Source organism: Aotus nancymaae, unplaced genomic scaffold, assembly GCF_030222135.1.
Source record: "Aotus nancymaae isolate 86718 unplaced genomic scaffold, 86718_ANA_hifiasm-v0.15.2.pri h1tg000021l, whole genome shotgun sequence".
Taxonomy (NCBI): domain Eukaryota; kingdom Metazoa; phylum Chordata; class Mammalia; order Primates; family Aotidae; genus Aotus; species Aotus nancymaae.
Window position 1 is genome coordinate 19,374,309 of NW_026988433.1, and position 25,040 is coordinate 19,399,348.

General features: G+C 49.4%; 1 long non-coding RNA gene across 1 annotated transcript in view; it reads left to right on the forward strand.

Moving 5' to 3' along the window:
* Positions 1–1,615: 1,615 nt before the first annotated feature.
* LOC105728903 (uncharacterized) overlaps positions 1,616–25,040 on the forward strand; it is a 31,464-nt gene continuing 8,039 nt past the window's right edge. Inside the window, exons 1-2 of the long non-coding RNA XR_001110144.3 lie at positions 1,616–2,023; positions 8,424–8,557. This is a non-coding gene — a long non-coding RNA (uncharacterized LOC105728903). The remainder of the gene's footprint in view (positions 2,024–8,423; positions 8,558–25,040) is intronic.

Consider the following 25,040-nt stretch of genomic DNA (forward strand, 5'->3'; position numbering starts at 1 on the left):
GGGACAGACCTGAGTTCCGATCTTGGCTCTACCACGTAACTGCAACTTTGCACAAGTCACCTCACTTCTCTCAACCTGTTTCCTCATCTCTAAAATGTGCGTGATAATACTTCCCTCCGATGGCTGTCGGAAGATTTGATGAGATTGTGTGAATGTACTTTGTACCTAGTAGGTACTCAAGAAAGAGTAGCCACTGTAATAGCCTTTAGAAGCACTTAGAGCAATTTTCTGAAAGTGCCTTACATGGGATGTCTCCTTCGCATCTCTGCCTTGTCCTCCCATCCCAGTTACCTGCTAGACCTGATGATTCTGATTCTCATGTAGGGCACAGTAGAACACATGATTAATTTCTAGTGATGGATACATTCCCTCGGCTTACCCATTTGTGGATGAATCCATGTCTAAGGGATCTTCTCATCAGAATTTTGATTAAAATGAGGTGTGCATACATTCATCCATTCTACAAATTGGCCCAAGCAGCTGATGGTAAAACCGCAACAAACAGCATGGATTTGCTCTTCCAGATGTGAGATGACAAAGCTGAGGCTTTGAAGACCCACATCTGGTGTGTCTGATTCCACCACCCATTAGGTGGCCTAAAGCAAGCTGTGCCTTCTCAACCTCAGGTTGTGCGTCTGCAAAAATGGGCGTGATAAAGCTCTTAACACTAACACTGACATAATGCTAAGTGCCTATGTATTGGGTGAAATTTATTTATTTACACGACTGCTGAAGTCGGTAAGGTTGGTATTAGAATGATCTCCAGTTTCCAGATGAGGTAAAGAAACCGTCCAGAGGGAGAATTGACAGTTTCAGAAGTAGGGAGCATCTTCATTTCCAGCAGAAACTGGGATAAACCCGGGGTATGAGATAAAAATGGAAGATTCAGCTATAAAAGTTTGGGAAATTAAATGATGCTCTGACTACCTGGGGTGTCGCTGGACAGAGCCCTCATAAGGGGCAAGTTACATTGTCTTCATGGGCATCCCTGTGTTCAGTAAAACCCATGCTTTCTTTCTTTTTTTTGAGACAGTCTTGCTCTGTTGCCCATGCTGGAGTGCAGTGGCACGATCTTGGCTCACTACAACCTCCACATCCCAGTTTCAAGCGATTCTCCTGTCTTAGCCTCCCAAGTAGCTGGGATTACAGGCACCCGCCACCACACCTGGCTAATTTTTTTTGTATTTTTAGTAGAGACGGGGTTTCACCATGTTAGCCAGGATGGTCTCCATCTCCTGACCTTGTGATCTGCCTGCCTCAGCCTCCCAAAGTGCTGGGATTATAAGCATGAACCACCATACCCGGCTCTTTTCTTTTCCGTTTTTTTTTTTTTTAACAGTTTTATCCTGTCATCCAAGCTGGAGTGCAGTGGTGCCATCTTGGCTCGATGCAACTGCAAACTCTGCCTCCCTGGTTCAAGCAATTCTCATGCCTCGGCCTCCCGAGTAGCTAGGATTACAGGCATATGCTACCATGCCTAGCTAATTTTTGTATTTCTTTTTTGTAGAGATGGGGTTTCACCTCGTTGGCCAGGCTGGTCTTAAACTCCTGATCTCAAGTGATTAACCTGCCTTGGCCTCCCAAAGTGCTGGGATTGCAGGCCTGAGCCAGTCAGCTGCCTGACTGACTTTCCTATTTTGAGATTTTTGGGGGTCCAGCCATGGGTTTTTGTTGCCGTTCGTTTTGTTTTTTATTTTATCTTTCCAGCATTCCCTATTCCTTGTTCCTATTTTCCTACATTCTCAGTCCAAGAGCTTAGGTGAGGCTGAATCATCTTTAGATACACATGACCAGGCACCCACCGAAGGAGTCCAGGCCCTGGCCTCATTGATTGGTTCCAGGATAGGCATGTGACTGAGGTTTGGCCAATTAGAACATTTCAGCACTCTAACTACACTGATTGGTTTTGGGATGGGCATATGACCAGGTTGGTCCAGTGGGAGCCAACCCAGGGACATTCCCCTGGAGTGGCTGGAAAAGAGGAGTCTCTCAATATTCTGCAACTGCTAACAGCCAGGAAGGAGTGAGCAAGAGACTTCCAGGGGCCATGATGTGGGGCCTGATAAGGAAGCCAACACCCAAGGAAGCAGGATCCAGGGAAGAGAGACACACACACAAAGCCCTGAGGATCTTGTTTGAGCCTTGTGATCCAGCTGAGGCTAAAGTCTTGCATTCCTGGATTCTTGTTACATGGGACAATAAATTTCCTTTTTTCGCTTAAGTCAGTGTGAGTTGGGTTTCTACCACAGCAACTTAAAAAGCTCTGTCTGACACAAATGTCTGGCCTATTTGCATTAATTTTTTTATTCCCCAAAGGAAGCTTTCCTCCCATCATCATGTGATGCCATGGTTTTGTTTTGTTTTTGTTTTGTGTGTGTGTGGCATGGGCTTGCTCTGTCGCCCAGGCTGGAGTGCAGTGGCACAATCTGGGCTCACCACAACCTCTGCCTCCCGGGTTCAGGCGATTCTCATATCTCAGCCTCCTGAGTAGCTTGGATTACAGGCATGCACCATTACACCCTGCTAATTTTTGTATTTTTGGTAGAGATGGGGTTTCACCGTCTTGGCCAGGCTGGTCTTGAACTCCTGCGTTCAAGTGATGCACCTGCCTCGGCCTCCCAAAGTGCTGGGATTACAGGTGTGAGCCACTGCACCCGGCCATTTGATGCTATTGCTAAGCACCAGTGTGGAAGAGTGTCAAATGTGGCATCAGACTGCTGAGGCCGAGGCAGGCAGATTTGGATCAAATTTCTGCTAGTTTCTCCCTTGGGCAAGGCCGTTCATCTCTCAAAGTCTCAGTAGCCTCATCTATAAAATGGGAATATTAATATCGCCCCTCTCAGTGCAGATGAAACAGAAAAATGTGTGTTAAACCTTTGCATACACTGTTCCTTCTGCACAGAATGCTCTTCCTTCTCTTCTTTGCTGACTTAGCATCTATTCATCTTCAGAGTCATTTTGTCAGGGCTCTCTCCCTAACCTCGTTGGCCAAGTCCGCTTGCTCCATTAAATCGTCCCATCCTTGGGAGCTTTCATCACAGAATCAATGTGTCATTCTAGGCATGATTAATCTGCACCTCCCCCACTGGAATGTGAGTTTCATGGGGACAGGGAAGTGTCAGTTTCTGCTCACCACTAGGTCTTCAGTACCCTGCACAGAGCAGGCCTTTGAGAAATGGTCAATGCGTTAACTGCTACTGCACGAGACTCTAATCAAAAGTTTTAGGAGGTTGGGTGCTCAGGCCTATAATCCCAGTGATTTGGGAGGCCATGGCAGGATTCCTTGAGCCCAGGAGGGTGAGACCAACCTGGGCAACATAGTGAGACACCCATCTCTACAAAAAAAATTTAAAAATTAGCTGGGTGTGGTGGTGCATCCCTGTAGTCCTAGCTACTTGAGAGGCTGAGGTAGGAGGATGGCTAGAGCCCAGGAGTTAGAGGCTGCAGTGAGCTAGGATCCTGCCACTGCACTCCAGCCTGGGCGACAGAGCAAGATCTCATCTGTAAAGATAAGAGTTAAAAATTAAAAAAAAAAAAAATTTGGTAAGTAGTGTTTCTTTAGACTCAGCCTACATAGAAGTGAGTGTCTGAAGTTACTGGGATGCTATGATTCCAGCAAGTGTCCACATGGGTTCATTCGACCCAAAACCAACGGAAATGAGTGTTGGTCTCTATATGGCTAGCCTGAGCCATGCAGATGGCAGGTCTTCATCCATCAGCCAATGGACAGTCACTGTTCCCTTAGGTCCAGGAAGGCAGGAACAGTGGCACCCAAAAGGACAAGTGGCCCTCAGAGAACCCATAGAAGGGATGAGCTTAAAAGGAATGAGATGAAGGCTGGGTGTGGTGGCTCATACTTGTAATCTCAATGACTCAGGAGGCCTAGACAGGAGGATCATTTGAGGCCAGGAGTTTAAAACCAACCTGGGCAACATAGTGAGACTCCTGTCTCTACAAAAAAATTTAAAAATTAGCCAGGACTGGTGGCACACACCTGTAGTCTCAGCTACTCAGGAGACTGAGGCGGAAGGATCACTCGAGCCCAGGAGTTCGAGGCTGCAGTGAGCCATGATCATGCCACTGTACTCCAGCCTACAGTGCAGGTTAGATGCTAGGTTAACAAAGAAGATGCCAAGTTTAACAAGGAAGAGCATTCTGTGCAGAAGGAACAGCATGTACAAAAGTTTCACACATATTTTCCTGTTGCATCTGCACAGTGAGGGGGATGTTAATATCCCCATTTTATAGATGAGGCTACTGAGCATTTGAGATATGAAAGGCACTCCAGCCTTTCATTCTTTTATTGAGGCAGGAAAAGAATAAAATAAAATAAGGATATTGTGGGCTCTGGAGAAGACCTACCTGGGTTTGTAACTGAGTCCTGTCACTGACTAGCTGCGCGGCTTTAGACAGCCTTGATCCATCTCGGTTTCCTCATCGATAAAACGGAGATGTCATTCCTGTGTTGCGAGACACTGGCTGGGTCCAAGTCTCTGCTCCTCCATTCACCTGTGTGAACACGGCCCACTAGTTTACCATTTAGTGCCTCAGCACTAAATAAGGTAGCAACAGAATCTAATTCTTAGAGAGGTTGGAATGATTAGGCCATTTAATGAATGAAGCGCCAGCCACCAAGCCGGAGTTTAAGAGACACGCAATGTATGTGGCTACCGCTATCCTCCTGCTGCTCCTATATTAGTATTATTAGCAGTAATATTAATATAATGAATAAGCTGGCTTATGTCAAGCACCCAACACTGCCGGGGGCATGATTGGGCCCTTTCTCTTCTGATGTGTGTCCTGGCTCTGGCCACTGGCTGACCCACCCCAATTAGGTGACTCTCATGTTAATATTGACACACAAAGAAGCCAGCTGGCGACCTCTGAACTCATCCCACTTGGGATCACAGGCTGATTTTGGCCCAGCCCTCAACTCTGAGAGCCGGACCCGTAATCTCCTTTGACACCAAAAAGAGTTGGCTTCACCCTGACCTTTGCTCCCTGCTTCACTGATTTCCGGTGTTTCCTGGACCTGATGGATGTCACGTTGCCCATGGCATGGATGTGGCCTGGAGTGAGTGGAGGGAGGCCTGGATGGGCCAGTGCTTGGGGAAGGAGTAGGGAGGGACTGGGCAAGTGGAGGCCTGTGACTCAAGAAAACACACCTGTGGCCGGGTGCGGTGGTTCATGCCCTTAATCCCACCACTTTGGGAGCCCGTGGTGGGAGGTTCGCTTGAGGCCAAGATTAACCAGGACAATGTAGCAAAATCCTGTCTCTCAAAAAAAAAAATAATAATAATTAGCTTGTCATGGCAGTGCATGCCTATAGTCCCAGCTACTCAAAAGTGAGAGGTGGATGGCTTGAGGCCAGGAGTTTGAGACCAGCCTGAGCAACAAGCAAGATCCCCCATTTCTACAAAAATAATTAGCCAAGTGTGATGGCACAAGCCTGTAGTCCTAGCTACTCGGGAGGCTGAGGCGGGAGGATCATGGAGTTCAGGAATTCAAGGTTACAATGAACTATGATGGCGCCACTTCACTCCAGCCTGGGCGACAAAGTGAGGCCTTGTTTCTGTATAAATAGATAAATCAAGCTCACCTGGAGAGGATGGATCTGTGGGGACAGATTGCCAGACAGGGACCCGTTAGGAGGGCAACAGTCCACGAGGAGATGATAGTGACTGCACCTGAGTGCTGGTGAGAAATGGAGCCGGCAGGAGAGTCACTGGGGAGGTGGAAAGTACAGGGTCCCAACCATTTAGCCTGAGGGGTGTAGGGAGGAGATTCTCTAGGGAGGAGGTCTCCTCTCAAATGTACTCAACACAGGATTTTGTCCCGTTGCTCTGGGCTTACAAGGAAGGAATACAGATGCCTCACTCAGTGCTCCCCGACCCCCTGGCACCGCTATGGGTGGTCTGCACGAGCGATGGCCTTGTGCCTCTTCCCCAACACCAGCACCAGCCCTGTGCCTCGACGCCAAAACCAGCCTCAGTCCTACCTACCCTAACACTGAACCCAGGAAACAGACCCAGAATCGGGTGATGCCTGAGAGGAGTTACCATGGCAACAGATGTGATGGCACAGAGAGAGATGGGGAGTTTTGCTGACCATCCCCAGCCCGCTAGCTGCCCCTATAGTGGGGTACATGAACCATAAACTGTCCTTGCAGCTGGCCCTGGAGACTTGGCCCTGGACATCCTGCCAAAGGAGAGGTCTCCTAAGACTAGTCACTAGACACAAGCACCAGGCCAACCTCCTGATGGAGCTCTCCAGCTCTTCCAGCTTTCTCTGTATGATGCTTTTTATTACAGCCCCTCTGGGAGACCGTCTGCTTCCATTTTCTCCTCGGGGCTCTCTCCCTCCTGTGCTGCTGATGGAAGATGAGCTTCTGAACCCTGGATTCACACCTGGCTGAACCTCCTTTGCGATGGGCCTGGGGCTCATAGGTGCAGTCGGGGAGAATGAAGGAAGGGTTGAAAGAACTGAGGTTAAGGGGGAGGCCTCTGGAGCCAGACCTGCCTGGATTTGACTCCGGTTCTGTCACTCTGGCTGTGTAGCCTTGGGCCAGTTACTTAAATTTTCTGAGCCTCCTTTCATCATCTGCAAACTGGAAGTGATTACAGCAGCACTCACCTTATTAGGTCATGGTGAGGATTAAATGAGATAATACATAATAAATCTTAGGACAGGGCCTGGCGGAACATAAACACTTACTGTCCATAACCTCTTCCCCTCACAAAATTCACCGCATTCCTGGGAAGAGAGGAACACATTTTTGGTTACAGAGCTACGAGAATTCAGAGGATCAAGTGAAAGTGTAAAAGAGTGAACAAGTGAGAATTGAGAGTTTTGGGAATTAGAAAGAAGAGTGCTTTCTTTCTTTCTTTTTTTTGGTTTGGACAGAGTCTTGCTCTGTCTCCCAGGCTGGAGTGCAATGGTGCTATCTCGGCTCACTGCAACCTCTTCCTCCTGGGTTTAAACAAATCCGTGCCTCAGCCTCCCGAGTAGCTGGGATTACAGGCACATGCCACCACTCCCGGCTAATTTCTGTATTTTTAGTAGAGACAGAGTTTCACCATCTTGGCCAGGCTGGTCTTGATCTCCTGACCTCATGATCCACTCACATTGGCCTCCCAAAATGCTGGGATTACCGGCATGAGTCACGGCACTCATGAAAGAAGGGTGCTTTCTTAATACACTCTGCACTAGACAGTAAGTTTTCAGGGAGCAGAAAGAAAAGTAAAAGTCTGTCTGATTCCCCCCCGTCCTTCCAACACCCGGCACAGGGCTAGGCACAAGCTTTTATATCCACAGTCTGGAAATGCCATCCATTATAAAAGGGACCATCCATTTAATTAGAGTATTTCTCTTTCTTTTTCTTTTTTAAGAAGGAGTCTCCCTCTGTCACCTAGGCTGGAGTGCAGTGGTGTGATCTCGGCTCACTGCAACCTCCACCTCCCGAGTTCAAGCGATTCTCATGCCTCAGCCTCCTGAGCAGGTGGGATTATAGGCACACACCACCATGCCTGGGTAATTTTTGTATTATTAGTAGAGACAGGGTTTCACCATGTTGGTCAGGCTGGTCTCAAACTCGTGACCTCAAGTGATCCGCCTGCCTCAGCCTTCCAAAGTGCCGCAGCAAATAAAAATGGGTGTTATATATGTACTAGATCCCAGTTTCAAAATGTTAAAAAGAAAAAAAAGAGTACATCTTCAAACTGGAGAAATAAAATAATAGGTCATTAATAAATGGTAATTGACTATGTGAATGATTGGTTACTGGAAATTACAGTACAATAGAACATAGTCAGATACTCACTATGCTCACAAATACTGGGAGAATTAGAAAAGGGATCCACCGTAACAAGCAAGGTGCATCTGGGAGAACTTCCTGGAAGAGGCAGCCTGTGAGTGGGAATAAGCAAAAACTAACTTATCTGACTTGGGGAGAGTGCAATGGTGCTATCTCGGCTCACTGGTTGGGCATAGGAGGCAGAGTCTTGATAAATTAGGAGGCTGTGTGACCACCATCATCCCCCTTCTTAGGTAGGGAGGGTGTCAGAATTATCCAGGGAAGTGACTTCTACGTCAGCTCAGAGAAGCCAGGACCAGATCAGACATGAGTCCCAGGGCATGGACCTGCACCAGGCTAGGCCCACAGCGGGCTTAAGGCACTGGAGGCAAAACAGCCTGGATTCAAATGCCAGCTGCTGCTTCGCTGGGCAACTCTAGACTGGTTACTTGGCTTCTCTGGGCATTAGATCCCTCCTCACCCAGGAAGTAGGGCAGATGACGGGCTCTGAGGTGAGGCAGGCACAGAAGCTGGCATACGGAAGGTGCTTCATAAATATTAATTAAATTTATAATAGGACATGGTTTCTTTTTCTTTCTTTCTTTTTTTTTTTTTTTTTTTTTTTGAAAAGTTTTGAAAGGTAAAGGCCATTAGCTTGAGGGCAGAAGACAGACCACCCTGACTGCTGAATTCTTCCCTACCTGAAATTGGAGCATTCCAAGCTCCTCGAATGAGTCATAAGCCGCCAAGACTGTGAGTCTCTGGGTGAGGATGGGTAGAACCGGCTACTTCCTTTGCAGGGCTCAGTGCAAAATGCAGATGAGGGGTCAGCACTAAGTACCGGAATGTGCCCATCAAGCTGCCTCGGCCTGGCAGCAATCACAGAGCCTTGGGCTGGAATCCTGGGAAACGCTGTGGGACCTCCCATGATCTGGGACACGCTGAATCTGAACACAGCCCTGTGGAGTAGGTGCTATGTTATCCTCCTATTACAGATGGGGAAACTGAGGCACAGAGAGACCGACCACCAGCTGAGCCACCAAAGGACAGGTAGCTGGTGACGTGGCTTTTAAAAGAGAAACTATGCCCCTGGATCTGGAGGCATCTTATCCCACTGGCCCCTTCTTTTAGGAGGAAATACACATCCTGCGAGATGGAGGCAGCTTGCAATGGGGGTGAAGCCAAATGCGAGAGGCCAGGGCAGCTGGATTTTCCATTGCAGTCCCCAGGGCACCTCCTTCCCACCCCCCACCATACCCCGCTTCCTCCAGCAGGGAGCCCCCTCCCTCCAGCAGGACAGGGTCTGGCCTCGCCAACTTGCTGCCGGGGGCCCGGGGCCAAGAGTTAACGTCGGAAGGGAGCTCGGGAGAGTGTGAGAGCGAAAGGACATGTCAAATCAATCATATTTAAACAAAAGCCTCTCCCGCCCAAGGGCCCTTTTAAAAGCTGCTTATTTAATTAAAAGTCCCATTTTCCATATTTATGGCCCTTATTCAGTTAAATATTAACCGCTGGGGCCAGGGCTAGTGTGTGCTTTGTGAGCGGTGTGCAGGGAGGTTCATTACCGCGGCCGGGATTTATCAGACGGTGGCGTGGCCACGGCGGATCAATGCAGCCTGCCCTGGACAAACACGCGCGGGGCGGCGGGGCCGGGTGGGGGCGGCGGGCCCGAGGACACCTCCTCGATCTCCGGCCAGACCTGGCGACTCGGGGACTCCTTCCTCTCTCCCCGTCTCTCTCGCTTTGGCTTGCTGTTCCTGGGGCTCAGTGGTATGCCCAGAGTCTGAGACAGAGAGACAGTGAGAGACCCAGAAAGAGACAGAGAGTGAGACCCAGAGAGAGAGAGATCCAGAGAGACAGTGAGACCCAGAGAGAGATACAGAGAGACAGTGAGATCCAGAGAGACAATGAGATCCTGGGAGAGGCCCAGAGGGAGATACAGAGAGATAGTGAGAGGCCCAGAAAGAGACCCAAAGACAATGAGAGACAATGAGAGACAGACACCAAGAGATACAGAAAGACAGTGAGAGACACAGAGAGACAGAGACAGGGAGACACCCAGAGAGTGACACAGAGACAGTGAGAGACACACAGAGACACACAGTGAGAGGCACAGAGACATAAAGACATACAGAGAGACACACAGAGACAGTGAGAGACATAGAGAGGTGAGGAGAGGTGGTGAGAGATCCAGAGAGACAGAGACAGGGAGACACCCAGAGAGAGACCCAGAGACAGTGAGAGACACAGAGAGAGACACAGACAGTGAGAGACACAGAGAGACAGAGACAGTAAGAGACACAGAGAGACAGAGACTGAGAGACCCAGAGAGACAGTGAGAGACACAGAGAGAGACAGACAGTGAGAACCAGAGAGAGAGAGATCCAGAGAGACAGTGAGACCCAGAGAGAGATACAGAAGGACAGTGAGATCCAGAGAGAGACACTGAGACCCAGAGAGAGATACAGAGAGACAGTGAGATCCAGAGAGACAATGAGACCCAGAGAGAGATACAGACAGACAGTGAGATCCAGAGAGACAATGAGATCCTGGGAGAGGCCCAGAGGGAGATACAGAGAGATAGTGAGAGGCCCAGAAAGAGACCCAAAGACAATGAGAGACAATGAGAGACAGACACCAAGAGATACAGAAAGACAGTAAGAGACACAGAGAGACAGAGACAGGGAGACACCCAGAGAGTGACACAGAGACAGTGAGAGACACACAGAGACACACAGTGAGAGACACAGAGACATAGAGACATACAGAGAGACACACAGAGACAGTGAGAGACATAGAGAGGTGAGGAGAGGTGGTGAGAGATCCAGAGAGACAGAGACAGGGAGACACCCAGAGAGAGACCCAGAGACAGTGAGATACACAGAGAGACAGAGACAGGGAGACACCCAGAGAGAGGCCCAGAGACAGTGAGAGACACAGAGAGACAGAGACTGAGAGACCCAGAGAGACAGTGAGAGACACAGAGAGACAGTGAGAGACCCAGAGAGACAGAGACAAGGAGACACCCAGAGAGAGGCACAGAGACAGTGAGAGACACAGAGAGATATAGAGACATTCCCAGGGAGATACAGAGACAGTGAGAAACCAGAGAGACAGTGAGAGACCCGGAGAGACAGGGGTTGTGTTTCTCCCTGTCTGGCTGTGTATAGGTCAGAACCGGGTCCAATGAGATCCAGTGAGAAATGAAAATGTTCAAAAATTAATAAGAATTTCCTGTGTGTGGCTACGCAGGTGGCACGCCCTGGTCCCTGGCAGCCTCTCTTTCTTACTATGCGTGCAGGGGCTGGGGCTGCAGAGGTGCCAGGCATAGGGGTTGGGGGCTGGAAGGCCCGTAAGAGCCCACTCGCTGCTCCTCCAGGTCCCATGCTCTGGGGAGATGGGCAAATAAAAAGAGAGAGAGAAAGGGGGGAATCTGGCATCTGCTGAGGATTTGACCCCACACAGCTGCGGGGCGGGGGCAGAAAGAAAACAGCCGTGGAAGAGGCCTAGATCCAAGCGGAGGCGCTCACAGCTGCAAAACACGCTTCACATGCAAGACTTCATCCAGGGCTTCCCTGCACCAGGCCTTCGAGGTGCTGGCCAGTGTTAACTCACGTCATCCTCACTTCCATCCTATGTAGGTCATACCTTTTTTTTTGAGTGCAATGGCACGATCGTGTTGGAGTGCAATGGCATGATCTTGGCTCACTGCAACCTCTGCTTCCTGGGTTCACACAATTCTCCTGCCTCAGCATCCCAAGTAGCTGGGATTACTGGTGCACACCTCCATACCTGGCTAATTTTTTGTATTTTTAGTAGAGACGGGGTTTCACTATGTTGGCCAGACTGGTCTTGAACTCCTGACCTTATGATTCCCCTGCCTCGGCCTCCCAAAGTGCTGGGATTACAGGTGTGAGCCACCACACCCAGCCGGTTGTGCCATTTTGATCACCATTTTACAGATGAGAAAACTGAGGTTCTGGGTAGGTAGGGAGTGATCCTAGGGTCATTCAACCAGGGAGGGGCAGACCCAGGCTGTCTGCTACTCATCACACAGTGGAAATTACCAGAGTTGCTCAGACCCAGCTGGGGACCATCCTTGTCCTTTACAAGTTCCTGACCCTCCCTGAGCCCCAGTTTCCTCATCTGTGGAATAGGGGAGGAAGATTGGGGACATTTTGAATCGCGTTTTGTGATTGCTCCATCCCAGGCCCTCTACCCCACCCTGCTGCTCCTGGCCACTGCAAGTGGTCCCTGAACTCACTGATATGACACTCAGGGTGTCAGGGACAAAGCTGAATGCACTTCCCCATCTTTGGAGTGCTCAAGGGAGCAGGGCTTTCTCTGCCCCTCACCACAGGGAGCAGTGTGGTGAATGGCAAAGGTGCACTTTAGAGCCACAGACAATCCCACCTCTGCCATCGACGCATTCTGAAAATGTAGGCTGCCTCACCTCACCTTTCAGAGCCTCAGTTTCTCCAGTTCCAAAATGGGGATAATGATAGACCCTCCTCCTAGTTGTTCTGAGGATTCAATGTAATAATGCTTGTAATGGCTTAGCAGTGCCTGGCACGCAGTGAGCAGCATTGCCAACCCTATAAGAGACTGCAGGGGCTGCGCAAATGCTGCAAGCCTGTGCCTCCAACGTACCATCTCTGAGGGGCAGTGGGGTCCATCAATTCCAGCCCTGAGACCCTGCCAGTCTCCTGAGTGGCCTGGCAGAGGGAGACTTCTGCTCCAGTGCCACTTCTGGCCCTCCTGTGACCTTGGACCTGGAACACGCCACTGCCCCTGAGCTTGGGGCTCAGCTTACCCTTCTGTGGAATGAAGGGAATATTGGGTTTAGAAACTCTCTCTGGGCTATTGCAGAGCTAATGCATCTCAGCAGCAGACAGGGTGAAGAATTTAATCTAAATGCGAACATCTCATCGAAATGTGCCCATTTCTGCACAGGAAGGACTGTGTGACAACCAGAGCAAGCACCCAGCTCCTGAGAGCTGTCAGGTGCCGACAGCCAGGCTGGGAAGACATCTCCTGTGTCACACACATGCATGCACGCAACGGGCATAGATGCATGCACACATGAACACACACATGCATGTACACGTGTGCACATGCACACACATGCAGGTACACACATGTGCACATGGACACACACAAACATGCACGTACACAAATGCGCACGTGTACACACATGAGCACATACACATGTACATACGCACAGATGAACATACATGTACATGCATACACACATGGACACACATGCATACACACATGCACACATGCATACACACATGCACATGTGCGCATGTGAACACATGCATGCACACACATGCATGCATGCACATGGCATGAACACATGCAATGTACACACATGCACACACACGAACACACATGCATGTACACATGCACAGGACACGTGAACACAGGCATGTGCACACTTGCACACGTGAGCACATGCACACACGTGAACACACATGCATGTACACACACATATGCACAGGACACATGCGAACACACAGGCATGAACACATGAACACACACATGTATATACATGCACACTTGAACGCACATGTGCACATGCAGACACGCGGACACATGCATGTATGCACATGTGCACATGGACACACGCCAGCACAATGCACGCACACACATGCACACATGAACACATGCATGTACACACATGCGCACATGCACAGGATAAACGTGAACACATGCATGTACACACATGCGAACACACATGCATACATGCACAGGACACGCGAACACACATGCATATACGCGAACACACATGCATATACTCGTGCACACATGCACAGGACACACAAACACATGCATGTGCACACATGAACACACATGCATGTACACACACGCACACATGGGCACACGCAAACACATGCATGCACACACATGCATGCATGCACATGACACACGAACACATGCATATGAATACTCGCATGAGCACTGGCCTGTGCGCACACACATGCACATATGCATATACACACTTGCACACACAAGCATGGACATGCCGGCATACATGGGCATGAGTGCACAGTCACATGAGCACATATACACACATGCTCTTGCATGTGTATACTCAGACACATGCACACACACACGGACATGAATACACACACATGCACAAGTACACAAGGACATACACCCATCACATCTTCTGCCCCATGCTCTGCCTATCCATTTGGATCCTGTTAAGAGCCTGGTGCCTGATTTCTCCTACCACTACCTCCTCCCCAAAAAGAAAAAAATAATCTGAAAAGCCAGATTAGAACTTCACACACGCATCGCTGGAAAAAATCTATGTCTCATTTTCATATCTAGCAAAATAAAGTGACAGCAGAGCACTCCAGCAAAGCCCTGAGGGGGGAGCGTGTCTGCCGAAGATGAGGGGTGGTGGCGGGGAAGACACCTTTCCCAAAGGGAGGAGGCCCCAGGGCCAGAGGCACGGGAGGGGGCCTTGGGCCTGGTGAGAGGCTGGAGGATGAAATCGATCAGGCCATTTTGTCCTGGGGCTGGAGGAAGGCTGGGGGGTCCTGGGTAGAGTCTGGGGGGGTTGAATGGAGGTTAGAGAGGCAGCGAGGGGGGCAAGAGAAAGAGAAGGAATAAAATCCTGGGGATGGTGGTGTGAGTGAGGGAGCGGGAGAGAGAGGGAGAGACACCAGGTTATCAGAGAAGTGTGAAGACAATAATACAATCTGACATTTCTGAAACAAGACCCCCCGGTTGCCATGGTAACGTCTCATGTGGGAGCAGCTCCCAGGAGACGGCTCCGAGATGTACTATAAATGATGTTTGATTAGAATTTAAATCATTTAGGCAGAGAGAAGATAGGCCTTTTGTCAGCAAGGGGACCTGGGGGTGGGAAGGGGGGGGGGGCCGGGGTTGTGGCGGGGGAGGGGGCGCCACCGGAGCCAGCCTGGGCATGGGGAGCGGGATCGGAGGTCAGCCAGGGGGTTGATTACTTTTGCCCTCAGCTTCATTCCCGTTTACAGTAACCTTTCCACGGAGGCCGGAGAGACTCAGAGGGCAGGAGAGGAGAGGCCTGGGGGGGCCGGGGGCGTGGGAGGGGAGTAAGGGAGAGCAGCAGAGATGAAGGGAGAGATGCGGAGAGACAGAGAGGAACGGACAGAGCAGAGAGACAGAAGTGGGAGAGGGAAGCAGGAAGAGAGGGAAAGGAGAGGAAGAGAGACAGACACAGATGGGCAAAAACCATGAGAGAGACAGAAAGAAGAGAGACCAGGAAATGGACTGAGAGACAGGTAGACAGACACAGACGGAGACGGAGAGACAGAGGCAGAGGCCTGGAGTGACAACGAGGGCTCTTGTGTCCACGCGCCCGGAATCATTTTCCAGCCTCTGAAAAATGTGTCAGGAATGTGGGTGCCCATGTTGAGTCCTACACGTGGAAAAAGCTCTGCCTCCACCTCCCACTCCGGTCCCCATCCATGGGAAGAATCCTAGCCCTGGAGTTCCTGGCCAGGGGTTAGTGGCCCTGGAAAAGAAGTGCCATGGGTTTCTGGCCCTAAGCAAAAAGGGGCAATTTTACTGAACTGCCCTGTAAAATCTTAGACAAACCATTTGACTGCTTGAGCCTCAGTTTCCCCATCTATAACACTCCTTGTGTTGTAGATGGAGAATCAGATCAGCCTATGGGCAGTGAGCCCCTGTTCCTCATTCAGTTTTTATTTTTAGTTGCATTAGTTGCCAGCATTTAAAAGTTGAGAGAGTTAGCAAAAAATGTTTAATTTCTGGGTTCTTAAAAAAAAATAGGAAAATCTATGTGTGCTGGGCCTGTATTTCTGCATGACAGCCATGTGCTGGAAATGAGCAGTCGTCCCCACTTTTAAGCAGAGTATGAGGTCTCCAGTTTACCACAGTTTCCACCATTCCATATTGTCTCATACCCAGCTACTTTTCACACCTTCATGGATCCTGCCTTCCCACTATAGGGATTTGTGATTTTTTGTTTGTTTTTTGGAGATAGTGTCTCACTTTGTCACACAAGCTGGAGTACGGTGGTATGATCACAGCTCACTGCAGCCTCAACCTTCCTCCTGGACTCAAGTGATCCTCCCACCTTAGCCTCCTGAGTAGCTGGAACGGGCATGATGATCCCCGACTAATTTTTGTATTTTTTGCAGAGATGGGGTTTCATCATATTGCCCAAGCCAGTCTCCAACTGCTGGGCTTAAGCAATCCTCCCGTCTCAGCCTCCAAAGTGCTGGTGAACCTGCGAATAAACTCCAGGGTCCTTGTGGCTCTAGCAATCTATTAACAGATGGATTGTAGACCTCATACCTCAGTCACCATGGTTTTGGGCACCCAGGATAATAGAGTTCATGCGGGTAATCACAGAGTCAGAATGAACTATATGGCCGTCCTCATACACACAGTCGGTGCTCAATAAATGTTTAATTACTACAGGAAAATGAGCCAAAATGATTAGGGAGACTGAAATGAGAACCATGATGGCAAATGGGGTAGCTTTTTGAGCAAATCAACTTGCACCATTGGGCACTGAGAATAAAAGTGACCTGCTTAGGAGAATCCCAGGAAGCAGATGGGAGGGAATTTGTAAGGAGGGAAAGACTGCTCTCAAAGAGACCATCTTGAAGTTGCCTATCTTGGCACCTTCCTCATGCCCAGGAGGGCACTTGTCACAATCTGGAAGTTTGTTGTTTGTTTATTGGCCTGTGTGTGTGGCCTCTCCTCCCCGAGGAGACTGTGAACTCCATGAGGATAGAAACTATATCTGGCACAATCAGTGCTGTAGCCCCAGCAACCAGCACATAGTAGCTGCTTAGGAAACTCTGGATGAATAAATGAGGGAATGACTCCCCTTTTCTCACATACTTCTTACTTCTCCCATTTTTGCTTGGAGTATTTTAAAGCTATATGAGCCCGGTCCTCATACTTTATTATTATTAAGACTAGGACTGACTCTGTTGCCCAGGCTGCAATGAAGTGGCATGATCACGGCTTCTGCGGCCTCGACCTCCCAGGCTCAAACAATCCTCCCACCTCAACCTCCCGAGTAGTTGGGACTACAGATGTGCACCACCATGCCTGGCTAATTTTTTATTTTTATTTTGTGTAGAGGTGGGGTCTCACCACGTTGCCCAGGCCGGTCTCAAACTCCTGAGCTCAAGGAATTCTCCCGCCTCCACCTCCCAAAGTGCTGGGATTACAGATGTGAGCCACCACACCCGGCCCCTCATGCTATATTATTTAAAGCAAGCAGTCTGCTTTTATGTTTTGTTCATTTAAGGGCACACTTTCCTTACTAGGGGTGGCAATGATGTGACCCTAGGTTAGTAAGAGGCACTTAATGTCTCTGAACTTCAATTTCCTCACCTTCAAAGTAGGGCTAATACCTTCATTCTGAGAATGTTCCAAAATTTAGGCACAGGTCTATGAGAGTGTCTGGCATGGAATAGGTGCTCAGCAAGCAGAAGCAATTTTCGTGGTTGTAGACACTAGAAATCCACTAGCGTGTGGTAGTCATATAAGTAATAAGAAGACCCGAGGGACGAGGCAAGTCCTGGGGTGATGTGGAGACAGGGAAGAATTTGGAGTCACTTTAGCAATATTTCTCTTAGGCAAAGCTATGTTCCCAAGAGTATTTTCCCTCCTCAGTTTTAGGAGTTTGATGGTGGATTCATATGTGAGAAGTAACCGATAATGGCCATGGAACCTCTTGGCCCTTCCCACTCCAATCACATTGGTACTGCCTGGAGCACTGTGTGGGGAATGATGTTACAGCCATGTCTGGACTTATGGAGCAAGAATGCCGTAATTGATTAGTGATGTCTGCCATGGGCAGGGATGCATTTACTCAGCTGCACGGTGCTTGGCATACGGGAACTGCTTGTAGCAGCTGCCTCTGGTTACCTGTGACGTGGTGTCCCCTTGGCCCAACTCTAATTAAGTTGCAGCTGCAGTGGGCCATTCTATGCAAACAAACTGCGATTCACCGTGGTGACAGCACACAGCCTCCGGCATGAGCTGCGTGTCTTTCCTCTTTCAGTCTTAGGCCCTGTTGGATGCTATGGGAGTCCACTCAACCGTACACCATGCGGCCTGGATGTGGAAGGCTGTGACTTGTATTACTTTCCTATAGCGACCGTATCAAATTTCCACACACTGGGTGGCTTCAAGCAATACCCCTTTAATATCTTACAGTTCTGGAGGTCAAAAGCCTGGCATGGGACTCCTTGTGCTAAAACTCAAAAGTTGCACTTCTCTTAGAGGCTTAGGGGAGAATCGTTTCCTTGCCTTTTCCAGCTTCTAGAAGCTTTCCTTAATCCTTGGCTCATGGCCCCTTCCTCCATCTTCAAAGCCAGCAATGTTTTGGGCTGAGTCCTTCTCCCACTGCCATCTCTGTTTGTCCCTCTCTCATCCCCTCCCTTCCACTTAGCAGAGCTCCGGCGGTTACACAGGGCCCATCAGATAGCCCAGGATGGTCTTTCTGTTTTAAGGTCAGCTGGTTAGCAACCTTCATTCCATCTGCAACCTTCATTCCCTTTGCCATGTAACTGAACATTTCACAGGCTCTGAGGATTAGGAAATGGATAGCTTTAGGGGTCATCATTCCGCCTACCACATCGCCTCTGGGGTCAACCCCTCGTGACAGTGAAGGACCATGGATGCTATTGCAGTCTTCTGGTCTTCAGTAGACAATTCTGGAAAGCATTCTCTACACCCCTCAGCACGTTCCAGAGAAATTGAGTCTCTGTTGTCTGCAGTGGTGACCTCAGTCGTGTACTTTTATATTGATGTTCCTCCTTCCCTGACTTACTCTCCCTCCTCCCTCACTCCTGCTTCCAGAGATCACTGGTTAAATAAGTCATCTGTGCCCAAGTCCTTCTCTCAAGCTCTGCTTTCAGGGGAACCCAAACCAAGCAGTTCTGACCAGGAGCAGCGGCTCATGCCTGTAATCCCAACACTGTGGGAGGCCAAGGCGGGCGGATCACTTGTGTTCAGGAGTTCAAGACCAGCCTGGCCAATATGGCAAAACCTCATCTCTACTAAAAATACAAAAATTAGCTGGGCATGGTGGTGGGCACCTGTAATCTCAGCTCAGGAGACTGAGGCAGGAGAATCGCTTGAACCTGGGAGGTGGAGGTTGCAGTGAGTCAAGATTGCACCACTGCACTCCAGTCTGGGTGATGGAGTAAGACTGTCTCAAAAACATAAAATAAACAGTTCTCTGTAAATGTTGGCTGTTACATTGCTCAAGCTGGGTGTGATAGACACCTGGCACAAAGTGGCTTAAGCAAGAAACTATTTTCTCATTAACTGAAGAGTTCATGGTTATATCTAGGACTTCAGGCACAGCTGGATCCAGGTCCTCAAACAATGGCCTCAAGAGTTTGTCTCTTTTGAAACCTCACTTGTTCTTTCCTCTGCGTTGGCTTCAGCCTCAGGCACCCTCTTTCCACACATTGGCAACGATGTTTGCCAGCTGCTCAGCCACTGAGCACAGCAAAAATGAGAGTGACTTTTACCTGATAGTGCCAGGAAAGGCACAGACAGGCATCCTTGTTCCTCAGCTCTGATTGGCTCATCTTGGGGCATGTGTCCGTGCCTGGACCAATATGCTGTGTTCATCTCTCATTACTGCTGTCACAAATTACTATGAACTTGGTGGCTTACAAAAACAGATATTTATTCTTTTACAGTTCTGAAGGTTAGAAGTCCTGAGACTGGGCACAGTGGTGTATACCTGTAGTACCAGCCACTTGGGAGGCTGAGGCAGGAGGATCGCTTGAGTGCAGGAGTTTGAGGCCAGCCTCAGCAATGTAGCCAAGGGAAAGCGGATGCGGCATTGTTGCTGGCCTTGGGTCACCTGTCTCTCCCACGAGCTGGGAGTGGAGTCAGCTACATCAAGTCCACCTGGCCTGAGAGCGAGCAAGCTGCGGTTCCCTTGAAAAGCTGGAGTGCTTCTCACATAACCAGGAGTCAAGTACAAAGCACAGGTCCTCTACAAGGGAGATCATCGTGTACTGTGAATTTTAGGTAAATCTCTCACAAGGATGGGAGACAAGATGCTGCCCAGCAGGTGGAGACCTGGAGCTGGGAGGAAGGGAAGCCAGGCGTTGTGCCAGTCCTCAGTGCCAACCGGTCCCGGCTGCAGGGAATTCCTGGGATCAGAAATCTACAGTCTGAGAACTTGTCTGTAATTTTGCAATTTCTATTTTCTTTGCTACAATGCAGAGAGAAAGCCAAAAGAAAATAAAGTTCCTCTCAAAAATGCCAGGCTGTCTGTGCCGGAAAAAATGGCATGTGATGAGTGAAAGAGCCTTTTGTTGAGGCTTGGGGAGAAAGAAAAAGAGGCTGAGAACAAGGGAAATTATGGGAAGCCCCCCTCCCCAACCCAGGGAAGAGGTGAAACGGAGATGGGAGGGAGAAGAGGGTCCCTCTTGCAAGAGCTGAGCCCAGGGAAGCTTTGAGTGTCACTGGTCATCAGGGATCACACAGACCTGGATGTGACTCTCTCCTGCCACTTTCTAGTGGTGTGGCCTTGGATATGTTTTAGAAATTCTCTGAGCCTCGGTTTTCCCATCTGTGAAATGGGTATGGTAATAGCACTTCCTCATATGCCTTAGGTGAAGATTAAATGAAACAACAGATACAAAACCATTAGCCTAACGTGCCTGGCATCTGATAAGGGTTCAAGAATTCATAGTCACTATTATTAGGATTGCTGTTTTTACTCTGATTCCTTATACCTGTCAATCTTCAGGGTCATCTGTCTCAAGGAAAATGGGTTCCCAGCTTGCTTTTATTAGAGGGTGGGAAGTGCAGCAGGCACAGAGACCTAGTATGCTGTGTTCGTCTCTTGTTACTGCTGTCACAAGTTACCACGAACCTGGTGGCTTACAATAACAAACACTTATTCTCTTACAGTTCTGAGACTGGGCACAGCAGTGCAGGCCTGCAGTCCCAGCTGCTTGGGAGGCTGAGGCAGGAGGATCACTTGAGTCCAAGAGATCAAGGCCAGCCTTGGCAATATAGCCAAGGATCAGACCCACAACAAAAGACTCACCCAGCCAACTCACAGAGTCACAGACAAAGTCATTGTTCTGAGTTTTGTTAGGGTTTGTTTTTTAAAAGACTCTATATCTTAAAAAAAAAAAAAGTCTTAAAATCAAGGCATTGGCAGGGCTACGTTCCTTCTGGAGTCTCTAAAGAGCATCTGTTTCTTTGCCTTTTCCAGCTTGTAGAGGCCACCTGCATTCCTTGGCCTGTAGCTCCTTCTTCCATCTCTAAGGTCAGCTGTGTAGCATCTTTCAGCCTCTCTCTCTGTGTCCATCATCACGTCTTCTTCTCTGACTCTGCCTCCCTCTTATGAAGATCCTTGTGGCACCATCAGACTCACCCAGATAATCCAGGATCATCTCTCCAGCTCAAGACTTTTAACTGAATCACACCCACAAAATCACTTTTGCCATGGAAGGTCACATAGTCACAGGTTCTGGGGATTAGGATGTGGACATTTGTGGGAGGCATTGTTTAGTGTGGCACTTATGCTAAACCCAGACAACAAGAAGGCACATAAGCTGAGTGGGCTTTGGGACAGTTGGTGTTTATGACACAGCAACCCACTCCCAAATTTAGGACTCAGAAGAACGATTGATTTTGTCTGTGACTCTGTGAGTTGGCTGGGTGAGACTTTTGGTGTGGGCTGGCTCTGCTGGTCCTGGCTGGTCTTGTTCATGAGTCTGCAGGCACCTGGCAGGATGAACACTGGCTGAATGATCTAGGCCTCACTCCCACGTCTGGTGGCTGGCTGGCTGGCTGGCTGGCTGCAGGTCTAGGGGTCTCTCATCATCCAACAGGCTGGCTCAGGCTTCCTCACTTGTAGGCATCGGGTTCCAAGAGCAGAAGCCACAAGGCCACTTAAGGCTGAGGCTTGAAATGGGCACAACATTACTTTGCCTGAGTTCTAAGAGACAAAGCAAGACACAGGACCAGGTCAGGTTCAAGGGCTGGGGAAACAGACTCTACCTTCTGATAGGAAAAGCTCCTACATTTTATGGCCATTTCTGCAATCTACCACAGGCCCGGTGCCGGGGACTGTGCTAAGTGCTTTTGTGACACTATCTCCTTCCATCCTCATAATAACCCTTTGAGATGATTATCACTATTTGGGTCTCCAACTTATAGATGAAAACACTAAAGCTCAGAGAGGTGCAGCCATTTGCCCAAGGTTGAACAGCTAGTAAGTGGCAGAGTGGGGACTTGGCCCTCATGTCATGAGCCACAATAGACCCTTCTGGCAAAAGGCATACATTTCGAGATGGATGGCCAGCATTAGAAAGGGTGGCTGGGGGGAAGCATGGGTCTCACTTGATAGCATTACCCAAGCACTGAACTCATCAGCTCTGCTGCTAACCCCAACTTGACTTCCCAGGCCCCATCTCCAGGGAGGCTGAGTGGATTCCCAGCAGGGCATCTATTTTGAGGAGCTGGGAGCCCTTCCCTCACCCATCCAGGAATCTGGGAAATGGGCCTCATCCATTTCCTCCGTCACCCTTGCCTCACCCATCTAGGAATCTGGGCCCTTCCCTCACCCATCCAGGAATCTGGGAAAAGGGAGGAAGGACAACTGGCTGGGGTGGAGGTGCCCAATCCTGTCACTTTCCCTGTGAGCCTGACCTCTTTACCCTACCACCTCCACCCCCACATGAGTCCAAGCCCCCACTGCTTCCCTGGATGACACCAGAGCCTCCTTCCTGGTCTCCCTGCTTCCATTCTGGCCTTATTGCCTCCCACATTTCCCACTTGGTGACCAGGGTGAGCCTTTGACAACCTAAGTCAGATCCTATCACTCCTTCCATGGCTCCCATCTCACTCAGGCTAAAACCAAGCACCTACAAGATCCTGCCTGTGGCTTCTCTGATCTCCCCTGATCCCTACCGCCCCAGCCTGGGTGCCTCAGGTACCCACCCACTAAGGGACTCCAACCTGGCTGTCCCTGGCCTGGAACATTCCACCTCTGGATAGCCATATGGCTCACTCCTTTAGTTCATACTGGTGGCTTCTCAAATGTCCCTTTGCCCCAGCCAGGCATGACAGCTCATGCCTTTAGTCCCAGCACTTTGGGAGGCTGAGGTGGAAGGATCACCTTGAGGCCAGGAGTTCAAGACCAGCCTGGGCAACATAGCAAGACCGCTGTCTCTACAGATGTCCCTTTGCAGGGAGGTGGGTTTTTTCCTTTCCTTTCCTCCCCTTTCCTCCCATCCCCTCTCCTCTCCTCTCCTTTTTTCTTTTTTTTTAAGATCTAAAATAGTGACCCTTATCATTCTTGTCTGGTCTTTTATTCTGTTTTGCTCTTCCTCCATAGTGCATGCTCCTAGATATGATGCTGTGTGTCAATGTATTTATTTACCGTCTGCCACCTCCAACAGACTATAACCTCCACCAGGGCAGGAATTCTCTTTCTACCTATTCTCGGCTATGTTCCTAATGCTAAGGCAGTGTCTGGCATTGGCACACAGTAGTTGCTCAGTGAATACACTCTGTGCTGACAAATGAATGAGCAAATGAGTGAATGAATGGCAGTAACCCTGGACCCCTTGATCTCTGGGGACACTGGGCACAGGAGGAGCCTGATAGGGGCTGAGAGCCAGGAGGGCCCTCTTCGTGCAGATAGCTCTTACCTGGATTTCCTGTGGGTTGAGGCACCAACAGGTGAGAGGGCAGCCAGCTCCATGGAGTCACTGGGTGCCCTCACTGGCTCTCCTTTCAGTGTCCCCTCCCCCACGTCCTCTGCACATTCATTCTTCCATTGCTGCCCACTGCTCAATAAGCAGGATCTGCTCTGTCTCTTGAATCTTCTCTAAAAGAGGCTTCTCCCAGCATGTAGAAGTAATGCCCTGCAGGTGAAGATGATGAGGAGGTTGGCCCTGAAATAGCTCAGTCCCTTGAAGAGACAAGCAGGGAGTAGTGTCGCTCCAGTGCTTCTCTGGGAAATAAACCAGGTCGGCCTCTCTCTGCGGGGCAGTGCTGACCACTCAGAGGTGGCAGTCCCTGTGGAGAAAAGACAGAGGGAATCCTGAATCTGGGCCCTGCAATCGCCTGTGCATTTGGCCTCAGGGAAGTTGCTTAAACTCTCTATGCCTCAGTTTCTTCATCTGCAAAATGGGTATCATGCTATCTAACTCACAAGGTACAATGTACACAATGGCTTGCAGCTTCCAACGCCTGCAGGGGCGGGTCAAGTGGAAGGCACATGTAAGGGGTTGAGGGATGGGCTGCAGATGAGCCCCGGCCCCTGTATGGGGGTGGCCACTATTCAGTCTTTGCCATGCAGGATGAGGGGCTCAGAAAGGCCAAATGTGCTGATTTTGCTTAAACCAGATTTTGCTTAAAGGTGAAATTTTCTGATTTTTGAAAATGATAGCACATTCAGATTAAAAGCACTAAAAGGGATACATGAAATCTGCCTCTTAGCAAGTTTGCAACCTGTGTTCCAGCCCAACTTCTTCAGTGTATAGAGGGGAAACTGAGGCAAAGAGAAGGGGAGCCAATCACCCAGAAAGATAGAGGGAGAAGCGTTTGTCAAGGGAGGGCAAAGGATAGACGACCCCTGAACCACTTTTGTTTCGGGGAACCAGAAGTCTGTGGCTGCCTTTAGAACTAGTTCATACTGAAACACAGAGATCTTCATTTCTCCCCTCTCCCGTGCGAGGGATTGTGTCTTAGTCCATGTGGGCTGCTGTAGCAAAAATATCATAGGCTGGGTAGCTTATAAACAAGAGAAATTTATTGCTCTTAGTTCTGGAGGATGGGAAGTCCAAGATCAAGATGGCAGCAGATCAGGTGTCTGGTTCATAAATGGTACCTTCTAGCTGTATCCTCACATAGTGGGAGGGGTAAAGGATTTTCCTGGGGTCTCTTTTATAAGGGCACTAATCTCATTCATGAGGGCTCCACCCTCATGACCTAACCACCTCCCAAAGGCCCCACCTCCTAATACCATCACATTAAGGACTAGGAATTTCAGGGGACACAAACATTAGACCGCAGTAGATGGCATGGATGGGATTGAGGGAGAGACAGTCTCAGCGCTGGCATAGAAGTTCCCATTTTCTTTTTTATTTCCCTACTTGGTGACTAAACAACATTTCTCCAATCTGGTTGGGGTGTGAATCTGGTGGATGGAGCAGGGTAGGAGTGAGGTCTTCCAGCCTGTCTTGACCTCCGTTTCCCAGGATAATGTTCA